Below are 12,405 nucleotides of genomic sequence, written 5' to 3'. Positions count from 1 at the left end.
CACTGAAAAAACTCGCAAATTAACGAGACATCTATGAATTGTACATAAATTTTATTGTACATCCATCAAATTTCAAATAGTGGTGACATAGTAGGTAGGAAGGATTTTTAGCCAATTTTTTTTTTCCGGGAACCGTTTCAACAATGAAATCAGAGAAAATTGGCAAACTCTGATAGGAAACGATCAACCTGGAGTCACAAATCCAGGTCTGACCAACAGCATACTCTGAAAAATTCATTTTCATTCAGGGATAGAACCCGGCACCTTCTTGACGGTAAGCAGAAGCTTAACGTCCGAGCTATGCTGCTGGCTTATGTAACGTTACATATAATTATCAAATCATATGTAACGTTACATAGAGAGACGCCCCGTAGACCGGTGACGTCATGGTGACGCCGACCAATGGTGGAGTCGGGCGTTGCGGCCAATGGCTACACCCGACTCCTTGACCAATGACTATACGGGTCATAACGTGCATGCGCTGAGCGCTGAATATTTATAAGTATGGTGCGCTCTCGAACGGTGGCATTCGGAACCTGACCTCCACCGGACGAGCAGCAATAAAGACCTGGAACCTGCCTGCGTGTTTTCTTGTACCTCGACCTGACTCCACTTACCTTTGAATACTCTTCACTGGTGTCAGAAGTGGGATCTACATGGTTGAGACAAGGAGCCACAAAGGTGCGGATTCGGGGTCTTCATCGCTGCCGGAAGAAATGGAGCCGAATCGAGAACAAAGCCCTGGGGAGCTGAGCAACGGAGGACGGAGACGGGAGGAGCAGAGGAGCCGGGTGTCGAGGAGCCGGGTGTCGAGGAGCCGGGTGCCAAGGACACCGGAGCCGAGCTACAAGGAGCTAAGCCAGGGAATGGCGAGCTGCCAAGAGCAGGTCCAGTCCCTGCAAAACACCTTCGCCACGTTTTTGCAGTCCTGGGAGAAGTCTGCGACACCAACGCAGCCGAAAGCCGACGTACATCCAGAACCACCGAGGAGATCAGAGGTATGTTACGAGGACAGGCGGACCACACAGCGAGACACGTACGGGGTGCGGCAACATTCCCACCGGTACGACTACACCACGTTCGACGGTACTGAACGGTGGAAGGACTTCCTCAACCACTTCGAGCTTGCTGCACGGCTGAACAAGGAGACGACGAACCTGGAGGACCGACTGTGCTGCCAACTCCGAGGTGCGGCCGCCATTTTCGCCAGTCAGCTGCCATCGACGCTGAGCTACGACGAATTGACGGAAGAGCTGGCACAACGTTTCAGACGACAGGGCACACCGATTGCATGCCATGCGGCAGCGGAACAGAGAAGATGGAGTGCGGAAGAACCAGCCGCGGACCACGTAGACGCGATACGAGCCCTCTGCGAAGACATGCTGGAGGGCGTCCACACGAACGCCGAAGCAGTCGAACGCATGACCGTGTGCATAGCGGCGAACTCCTTCACGTACCCCAGTCTACGGGCCAAACTTGGCGCGCTCCGGATCACCCCGACTACAGCGGACGTGATAACCAGAGCCGACGCAACACGATAAGCCGTCATCTTCGAAGCGAAGGAACAACGGTCGGCACAACCAACGTCGAGAACAGTACGTCCCGACGCGGGAGCGTTCAGACCATCTCGACCGGCCGTGCGACCCCCACGATGGGTGTCATCGGACCAGACAGCGCGACCAGCCACTACTACTCCAACGTGTTGGAACTGCGGACAAACGGGACACATTAGCCGGTTGTGCCGCAAGAAGAGGGTCCGGAAGCTGGAGCCAACGAACGACGAGGATGAAGACGACGAGGAGGAGGCGGCTTCGGGAAACGAGCAGTGATCGGCCTGTTACGGGTCAGACCGATCACCGGTGCACGCAAAACACCCGGAGTGAACAAACTGGACGCCAGCGGCACGGCCGGCTCGTTTGTCGTGAAAGGAGAGATCGGAGGCGTGCCGTGTCGAATGGTGGGGGACACCGGGGCGTGCATCACGGTGATCAACCCGGAACTGTTCGCGAAGATCTCTCCTAAAGATTACACCGTCGTGAAGGGCCATTACAGCAGAGCACGGCAAGCGGCGGGCCAAACCATCAAGATCCACCGATGGATACGGGTGACCCTTAATCTGCAGGGCGAAAAGTTTCCGTGGAACGTAGCGGTGGCGGATATCCAGGATCCCATATTGTTGGGACTGGACGCACTGAGACATGTCCGAGCTACGTTCGAGTTGGGCGGAGAGGAGAAGTGTATCATCAGGGGCGTGCAACGCGAGAAAGGGAAGAAAAACGCACCTGCTGTCAAGAGCATCCGCGGGGAAGTACCCCACCCGAAGATCACGGCGTTACTCGAGAGGGCCGATATTCTGCCAGAAGAGAAACAGCGCCTCGAGACCATGATTCGGGAAAATCAGAAAGCGTTCGCCCGCGACGAGAAGGACCAAGGAAGGACCACCAAGGCGGTCCACACCATCAACGTGGGAGACACGAAGCCGATGAAACAGCCGCCGAGAAGGATACCGCTAGCACGGAAAGAGGAAGTACGCTCTATGATCGACGACTTACTGAAGCAGGGCGCGATAGAACCGGGGCACGGGCCGTGGGCGTCACCGGTAGTTCCGGTCGCCAAAAAGGACGGGTCGCTAAGGATGTGCGTGGACTACCGGAAACTGAACACCGTCACCAAAATAGATTCACACCCCATCCCGAGGATCGACGACACTTTCGACCAGTTGAACGGAGCGAGCTACTTCAGCACACTGGATCTGCAGAGCGGATTCTGGCAGGTACCGGTCGCCCCGGAAGACCGCGAGAAGACAGCGTTCGTAACAGAGTTCGGTCTGTTTCAGTTCAAAGTGATGCCATTCGGGTTGTGTAACGCGCCAGCGACGTTCGTACGGTTAATGACAAAAGTGGTCGGTGACATAAGCAATGTCCTCGTGTATCTAGACGACATTATCGTGCACAGCAAAACTTACGACGAACACTTGGTGCATTTAAACAATGTGTTCGAACGGATACAGGCAGCCGGCCTTAAATTGAATGCAGACAAGTGTCGATTGTGCTGCCGCGAGGTCGAATTTCTGGGACACCGAGTGTCAGCCGAAGGAATTTCGACAGATCCGAAGAAAGTCCAAACCGTGCGGGACTGGACGACTCTGAAAACACAAACCCAAATGCGCAGCTTCCTGGGACTGGCCACGTACTACCGAAAATTTGTGCGCAATTTCGCCGAGATCGCGAAACCACTCCATCAGCTAACGGAAAAAGGGCGCGAGTTCAAGTGGACACCGACGTGCGAACAAGCGTTCGAAAAGTTGAAAGAAGCGCTGACTACCACGCCAATTATGTCGTATCCCCAGCCGGGAGAGCGATATGTGTTGGACACCGACGCCAGTCAACATAGCATCGGTGCAGTTTTGTCTCAAGTTCAAGGGGGGGTGGAGAAAGTGATCGGGTATTTCAGCCGGACAATGAACAAACCCGAACAAAACTATTGCGTGACCCGAAAAGAACTATTGGCGGCAATTAAAACCATTCAACACTTCCACCACTACCTATCGGGCTCGAAGTTCACGTTACGAACCGACCACTCAGCGTTAACGTGGCTGAAGAACTTCAAAAGACCGGAGGGCCAGTTGGCGAGGTGGCTGGAAATTCTGGGCCAGTACAACGTGACCATCATTCATCGACCGGGGATAAAGCACGGGAACGCGGACGCACTATCGCGAAGGCCGTGTACGGAAGAGTGTCCCAAATGCTCACGCGCAGAGACAACCGATCAAGAAAACGACTCGGCCCGAACGGAACCAGTAGAACCCGCAGAACCGGAAGCACGAGTAGCCCTCGTAGGGATCTTGCCCAACGAGATGACAAACTCGACGATCGACAAAATCGTCGAGTGGAAGAACGCCGGAACGAGACCACCGTGGGAAACAGTATCTGCTGAGGAGCAGGAACTTAAAATACTGTGGACCCAATGGGACGCATTGGAGGTGGAAGGCGGTAAGCTGTACCGGAGATGGGAGAACACCGCGGGAACACGTCACACAAAGCAGCTGGTGGTGCCGACTGAGAAGATACCCGAAATCATGTGGGAGATGCACAATGCGCCCACGGGGGGCCACTTCGGTATCAATAAAACGTACCGAAACGTGCGCCAAAAATATTACTGGCCGACGTGTCGAATCGACGTCACCCAGTGGTGCGAACGATGCGCACAGTGCGGGGCCCACAACGGACCACACCGAAGGAATCGCGGGGCACTTCAACCGTACCTTTCGGGGACGCCACTACAACGAATGGCAGTCGACATTCTGGGTCCACTCCCGGCCACCGAACGAGGAAACCGATACATACTGGTGGCCATGGACTACTTCACGAAGTGGCCGGAAGCGATTCCACTACCGAACCAGGAGGCAGAGACCGTAGCAGACGCCCTGGTAGAACAAGTGTTCACGCGGCTAGGCGTCCCGAACGAGCTGCACTCTGACCAGGGACGAAACTTCGAGTCGAAGTTGTTCCGTCAGGCACTGGACCGGCTGGGCGTACACAAAACGAGAACAACACCATACCGACCTCAGTCCGATGGAATGGTCGAGCGACTCAATCGAACCATGCGGGCGCACTTGACGAAGTTCGTCAACGACGAGCAGGACGACTGGGACACGCTGGTTCCGCACTTCCTCATGGCATATAGAGCGGCCCAACACGATGCGACAGGAGCATCACCAGCAGCCATGATGTACGGACGAGAACTGCGCATGCCGGCGGACCTACTATATGGGGGCCCTCCACCAGACAGCGAACCTCAGGATCCACACCGATATACCACGAAGTTGACCGAAGGCATGGCCAAGGTACATCGGTTCGCCAGAGCCCACCTCCGGATGCAGAATAGCCGTATGAAGACGCGATACGACGTCCGCAGAACCGAACCGGCGTACGAAACAGGTGACCGAGTATGGCTGTACAACCCTGCCAAGACTCCAGGGCTTTCACCAAAGCTGCAATCGCTGTGGGAAGGACCGTACACCATAGTGACCAAACTTAGTGACGTAGTTTATAGGATACGCAGGGAATTCGACGGCTCAAACCAAATGGTGGTGCACCTGGATAGACTCGCAAGGTATAAGGCCGTCGAATATTGACTGTAATTGTATGTAACTATTTTGTAATTGTTTAAGTGTAAATTAATGGGTCGATCGGGACGATCTCTCTTAAGAAGGGGGTTATGTAACGTTACATAGAGAGACGCCCCGTAGACCGGTGACGTCATGGTGACGCCGACCAATGGTGGAGTCGGGCGTTGCGGCCAATGGCTACACCCGACTCCTTGACCAATGACTATACGGGTCATAACGTGCATGCGCTGAGCGCTGAATATTTATAAGTATGGTGCGCTCTCGAACGGTGGCATTCGGAACCTGACCTCCACCGGACGAGCAGCAATAAAGACCTGGAACCTGCCTGCGTGTTTTCTTGTACCTCGACCTGACTCCACTTACCTTTGAATACTCTTCACATAAAACGATATTTAAAAATGTTTTTACAAATATATATTTTTAATAAAAAATGTATAAAATAAAAAAAACTTACATATAATTAAAATTTTTCTCGTGATATCACCTAAAACATGGTTTAATGAGCCACATCCTTAAAATACTTCTCAAAATCATCCAAGACAGAATAAGGCGTAAACAGGAGAAGCGTTGTTCTGCATGAACGTACTCCTACAAAAGTGTAGGGATTTCAAAAAGAGGATATACGTCTGTTTCATCGACCTTGAAAAGGCATTTGATAGAGTGGAACATGACAAATTAATCCATGCACTAAACCAAACTAGGATAGATGCAAAGGATATCGCCCTTTTGAAGAACCTATATTGGAACCAATCTGCTGTCGTGAGGGTTGAAGACTTGGAAACCGAAAAGTAGAAATAAGTCGAGGGGTACGGCAGGGATGTGTATTGTCGCCCATGCTCTTCAATCTGTATTCGGAAATGGTGTTCAACCAGGCAGTCGATAGTCAAATAGGAATAAAAATAGGCGGCGAAATTATAAATAATATCCGTTTCGCTGATGATACGGCAATATTGACTGAGAGTGCCGAAGACCTGCAATCGTTATTGATCACAATTGATTATTCATGTCAAAAATGGGGTCTGTCTATTAATATCAACAAGACAAAATAAATGGTCATATGTAAAGAAAAGACGGATCCATTAAACCTGAGTGTGCGCGGACAAATGATTGAACAGGTCGAACAATACAAATACCTAGTCAATACGGATCAATACGGACGTCAGTTCCGAAATGGAGATAAAAAGAAGGATCAAAATAGCAAGAAATGCCTTCGGCAGCATGAAAAATGTTTTGTGTTGTCGAAGGTTGTCTATAAAATTGCGCTTAAGAGTCCTGCACTTCTATGTTTGGTCGGTGTTAGTGGCATCCATGAACAGGATAGAGTCCTTTGAAATGTGGTGTTACCGGAGGATGCTAAAGATCTCGTGGAAGGAGCAAGTAAGAAACGAAACAGTCCTCCAGCTTCTTCATAAAAAGAGAGAGCTTCTTGACACGGTGAAGCGCCGTAAGATGGAATACTTTGGCCACATTATTCGCCGCCCCAAATATCGCCTTCTACAAACAATCATAGAAGGGAAAATATAAGGCAAACGGTGGCTTGGGAGAAAGAAGCTCTCTTGGCTCCGGAACATCAGGTCGTGGATGGAACTCGGTCTCGAAAAGTTATTTCGGCTTGCCCATGATAGGAAAGAATTCGCACGGGCCATAAACGATGTCTGCCCATGGTAGTCGCCTACGTCCGAATACGGATTCGGCATTAGAAGAAGAAGAATAAATATATATATATATATATATATATATATATATATATATATATATATATATATATATATATATATATATATATATATATATACAGTGGCGGACTGGCCATACAAGCGAACATGCCCGATGGCATGTGGGCCCCACTATCTGTTAGAAAATATGGGCCCTCAGTAAAATTAAATAACTTTTTAACTATTTATAGGATATTGCAACTTTGGGACCTAAAGTTTGGGTATTTCAACAAAACAAATTTCTTACGATATACACAAACAACTAATACCTGCTTTAACAGCCCAAGGATCGGTTAACTTTTTTTATTAGGCTCGAAATGTAAGTTTCAACATTTGCGTGGGCCCTTTTGCCGGGCCCATTTCCAACCTCAATATTATGTATATACCAATACCTATGTAACAACTAACTACTGAAATAAAAATGGGAATAAACAAATTTTCGTGAAAAATATAAACATAATTGCATAAAACAATTTTGATAGGACGATTCATCATCAACCAGCGATTTAAATTTACTTCATACTTTCAAAATAACATTTGATTATACTTCGATGATATAGTAAGATTTAAATACACAATTTTAAACAGTTTCCGAATATAAAATCTATTCCTAATTTAGACACATCCATGTAAATAGAAATATAGGATAGGGGCCCCCTCCCCAAAATCCCGATTTTCGGTTAACATTCATTGAAAATATTATGCATTTTTTTTCAGGGACGTAATTTGGGGTGGCCATAGGGGGGCACTCGCCCCTCTAAACTAAGGAATAGTGTGAATTTAGAAAATATTATGAATTTAATGATTAATGAGATACTACGGATCTATGAATGCTACGTTTATTTCTTATGTATGTTACTTTTGGGTAACTAATAAAATAATCGCTGCTATGTGCTTTGAAGAGAAACAAAACAAAACTTTATCTATTGTTATTACGCACATGTACATAGATAAAGTGAAAAGACAGTTGGTAGAAATTAAGTTAATTGATAGTTTTTTGATGACTCAGTTTGATGGTCGATTAATGTTGACCATGTGAAGATTTGTGGAAAAAAATTTTCGCCTGCGGCGCTTTTTTCTCTTTACATAATATTTTTTTATAATTACTTTTTCAAAAATAAGCTTATTTTTTTCATATTTTATAACTCAATTAGGTGTATTCAAAGAATATTTTCCATTTTTATTCCGATATAAAAAAGATTTTTTGAAAAAAAATTCAATTTGACCAATCTTTGCCTGCCCCCCCCAAGAAAAAGCTGAAATGACGTCCCTGACGTGGTGGAAAGAAGAAAATTTTGTTATATGGGGGGGGGGGGGGACAAATTTTTTTAACCCTGGGGGGCCCCCCTTTGACTACTGGCATGCACTGATTTCAGTCCCAGTCCGCCACTGTATATATATATATATATTTAAAAAAATTATATTACAAATACCGAGCGAAGCCGGGTAATACAGCTAGTAATATATATATTGATATTGAATATCTGGCACTCCAGCTCTCGTTAGTTTGATATTTCGTATGGGTAGCTCTCGATGTATGGAATTTTCGGGTGCCAGATATTCCGTGATCGGGGTTTTAGTGAAGTGTGCGGAATAATCACCGAACCATGACGACTAGAGGTAGGATAGTCCCAGTGCTATCCATTGTTCGGCAAACCTTTAACAATGCATTTACAACCATTGAACAATACACGGCCCCCTCAGGCTCCGGTGACTAATGACGACTTGTGCTAGTCCTTTTCAGCTATAGCTGTCAAATGGGTGTTCTTTAGACCAATCTCACTAGAGGATGAATTGTGACGAACGTCAATTCCCAATGCAGTGCAGACTCTGCTTGTCTTCTGGTCCAGCCGAGGCTTTCGTCTCCATCCATGGAAATCCTCAGCCACATTTGGCCGAAAGCATTTCGTCCTGCCGTCAGCTGCAGGTCGTTTACCCTCACATTTACCTCGTGAATCTGATCAATATGTTAAAGATAAAGCCAAACAAATGTATGTTAACGATCTCGTCAATTTCACAATAAACGGAATCCATAATATTAGAATAGCAAATCAAACTAGCAATTCGAAAAGAATCCAAATTGAATATATGTATGTATGTATGTACATAATTTTTTTAAATAAAATAAAATCGATTAATTCTTGAAATTTATTAAACTTGATTAAAGAAAAAACGGCACCACTTTTTAATTCCGTGCAGTTTCTATAGAATGCGTTTAATAAACAGCTGGTTTACAAGTAGGTATAATAAGTCTAACTATCAATTACACAATCTCGAGATTTAAATATTCACGCAAGATCGCTTAGCACTCTTGTTTTTTTCCCGATTACGTTTACATACTGAAGTCAAATAAATATTTAAAGCAGTTTGCAATGGAATAATTTACTGTAGATATTCCGTTGTGGATTTTATATTTAATGTGTTTCTAGAAAAGTTTTAATTGTGGCTTCAGTCCTTATTTTAACCAGGATTTTTCGGTTTATTTGAACAGTTAGGTTAAATTACCCGGTTTGGAATTTGAAAAAAATTCTCACCTTAACCTATTGCCATCTGAATTAATTTTATTATAAACCTTTCGTATTTGCAGGTCAAGAAAGACAACAAATTGCCAAATACGATATGTCGTCCTTGTAACAACAATCTGGAATTACTCATGTGTGTGTCGTGTCATGACGTGTGTGCATTCATACCTACCGCGACATATATAATCCATTCATGAGTCAGTCAGTCAGTCAGTCACTTTTCTTCGAAGCCGCTGATATAGCTGAACGCATATCTAACATCTACTGCCCCTCCTCTATCATGTCCAACTTTTCTAAAGAATACAAACATAACCCCGTGGGTTCCACATCAGATGACGGCTTATCCATAAAGCTTTTTGCCGGGATGGATTTCATTGTATGCTGGTCTAACAAATTCAAGGTGGATCGTTTCCAAGTGATTTCAATGCTATTTTCATAGTATAGTGGATGTGGTGGAGGCAGTTATCATATATAATGCAATTGTCCGACCACATTTTATGTGTTGTGGATCTTTTCTGTAGGCTAGGCTAAGATAGGCTACAAAAATTACAGAATAGAGCCACGAAGATGAGCCTATCTTAGATGCACATAAATAGGTATATTAGTATAAGATCCATGTTAAAGTATTTTATAAATTTGATGCTATATATGTCGGTTTTTATTTATAAGTTAGATAAGAAAATGTTACCTAGGTATTTCTTTTAAATTTATTTTTTTTAAAATGTTAGAGGTATGGGGGAAGGCGAGTGCAACAGTGACGGTGTTGTTTATTCTGACGAAGAGAATGCTTCCCGCAAAACGGTGACTGACCGTGTGACTGATCGCATTGGTACTGCCAGAACCCCGGCGGTCACCACAGAGGGTTACATTTACATAAATATAGCATTAGAGGTAGCAATAAATCACAGAATTTAAAATTAAATAAGAGTAGGAAAAACGTGTATGTATGGAAGTGTTGTTACTTATAATAAGCTACCAGATGAAATTACAAATATACTGATAAACTTATGGTAGCTGTAATAAACAAATAAAACCTTTATTGTTTCAACACTCTACAATCACACATCCTATTCAAATCTAAACTGTCAAATATCATTCTGATTGTATAGATACTCCTTTCAAAACTTGTCTACCTAAATCTTGTTTACACAAAACTGCTATTTGGAAAATATAATATAAGCATTTGAGAATAATGGTTATAATTTTTATCATCTCTTCCTCGTCCCTGTAACAAGCTATTCGCTCCACACGAAAATTTTATTTCAGAAAAGCTCGCCAGCCGCTACACACATATGAATTGTCATCGTAGTATATTCTGCTTACAATCTACTATTTCTGCTTTTTAATTTACATGTTATATTTAAGAAAGAAAATAACTGTATCATAATGCAATTTTATAGAGTTATAATTACTTAAGTATGTTTCGAAATCTTAATTCACTGAAATAAATCCCAATTTATGATTGATCGTGTAAATATAATATGACTCGGAATTCCCAAACATTGGCTATTTTTTTTTTTTTTTTGATGCTTGAGCATTTCTCGTCCACCTTGATTTTTCGGTTTTAAATTGAAATAAGAGTCAGGTAATTGGGTTTAAATACGGGCCACTCAAGCAACAGAATAGCATTTATTCATATAAAAGCATTAAAATATAATTTTAATAACATTTAAAACAATCGTAACAAAAAATATATATTCATTAATGTAAAACACAAAAAAGACACATGAAATAAGTGATTTCAACATTGAATCATTGAAGAATCACAAAATAAAAAAAAATCAGATGTCTCCGTTCTTCGGTGAATTCTTTTCATGAGTTTTAAGACACAATATCGATAATGGACTTTTCGGAAGAGAATAGGTAAAAGACAAAATAAGTGATTTCAACATTGAATCATTGAAGAATCACCAAATAAAAAAAAATCAGATGTCTCCGTTCTTCAGTGAATTCTTTTCATGAGTTTTAAGACACAATATCGATAATGGACTTTTCGGAAGAGAATAGGTAAAAGACAATGATTAGAACTATTAAATTATTTGAATTAAAAGAGATAAACTTTATATGGTGAGTGATTAGCTGATTAATATTTAAGTCATATATGTAATTATGAGAAAAACAGAGAATTACACATCTTAAGAAAAATTGCTTTTAACAATATAAATAAGTAATAAAGGTAAAACATTATAAACAAACAATATATGTAAAACATTAATTATTTAGAAAAGGTAAAAACATATATACCTAATTTAAAAAATATGAAGATACATACATATATACAAAAAAAAATATGTATCAATTTTAAGTTCTGGTAGAACAATGTGAAAACAAGGTTATAATATAATCGTGATATTTTAGTCAGTTTGGAACTATAAATAAACAATATTTTTATGGAAAACAAAAGTTTAAACCAGTCTAAGTATTTTCTGCATACCTCTGAACTATTAAATATAATAAAGTTTATTTCAGCTTCATGAGATGGGATGAGTTGGAAATAATTATATTTTTAAATAATCTATATAATATCTGTCTATCCACTATTAAAACTCCAATCATAGATCCATCTCCAAATCCTTAACAACATTAGTGAGAGCTAAGCGTTCGGCATGAGAATCGGCAGTCACTATATATTTTGGATTTATGTTCCCCAGAAATCTTTCAAAAGAGCAAATGCTGAAAAATTCTCAAAAGTTGTTAGACTTAAGTGGTGATAACTGCTAATGGAACAGCGCTGGCTATACTTTCTGTCAGAACAAAAGTTATGGTGTGTTGTTGCAAATCACAGGATGACGTTGAGTCAGTAAATATAATGTTATTATGGTTTGGTCTCTCTTCATTAGCGGAGTCGTGATTATTACAGTAAAGGGATTTTCTATAAATTTAATTTTGGCGCCTCCTATTCTCCCTATACTGTTATGTTGTGAATATCTTACAACCTATGTATGTACTTATATTACTCTTTATTCCCGCTTGTTATCTTGATTCTTTGACCGTACGCTTAATTGATATTTTCCTTTAATGTTATTTATGAGACTTC

At 42.9% G+C, this 12,405-nt stretch overlaps 1 protein-coding gene and 1 long non-coding RNA gene across 2 annotated transcripts in view; both read left to right on the top strand.

Moving 5' to 3' along the window:
• The window catches only part of LOC143921528 (uncharacterized), a 65,852-nt gene that overhangs the window by 47,095 nt on the left and 6,352 nt on the right, over positions 1 to 12,405 (top strand). The window lies entirely within an intron of this gene.
• Positions 8,579 to 11,280, top strand: LOC143921530 (uncharacterized). Its single transcript, XR_013261444.1, has 2 exons — positions 8,579 to 8,773; positions 9,434 to 11,280. It is a non-coding gene; the product is annotated as an uncharacterized LOC143921530 (long non-coding RNA).

This window comes from Arctopsyche grandis, chromosome 13 (assembly GCF_051622035.1).
Source record: "Arctopsyche grandis isolate Sample6627 chromosome 13, ASM5162203v2, whole genome shotgun sequence".
NCBI classification, from domain to species: domain Eukaryota; kingdom Metazoa; phylum Arthropoda; class Insecta; order Trichoptera; family Hydropsychidae; genus Arctopsyche; species Arctopsyche grandis.
This window is presented reverse-complemented; position numbering and strand designations above follow the sequence as displayed.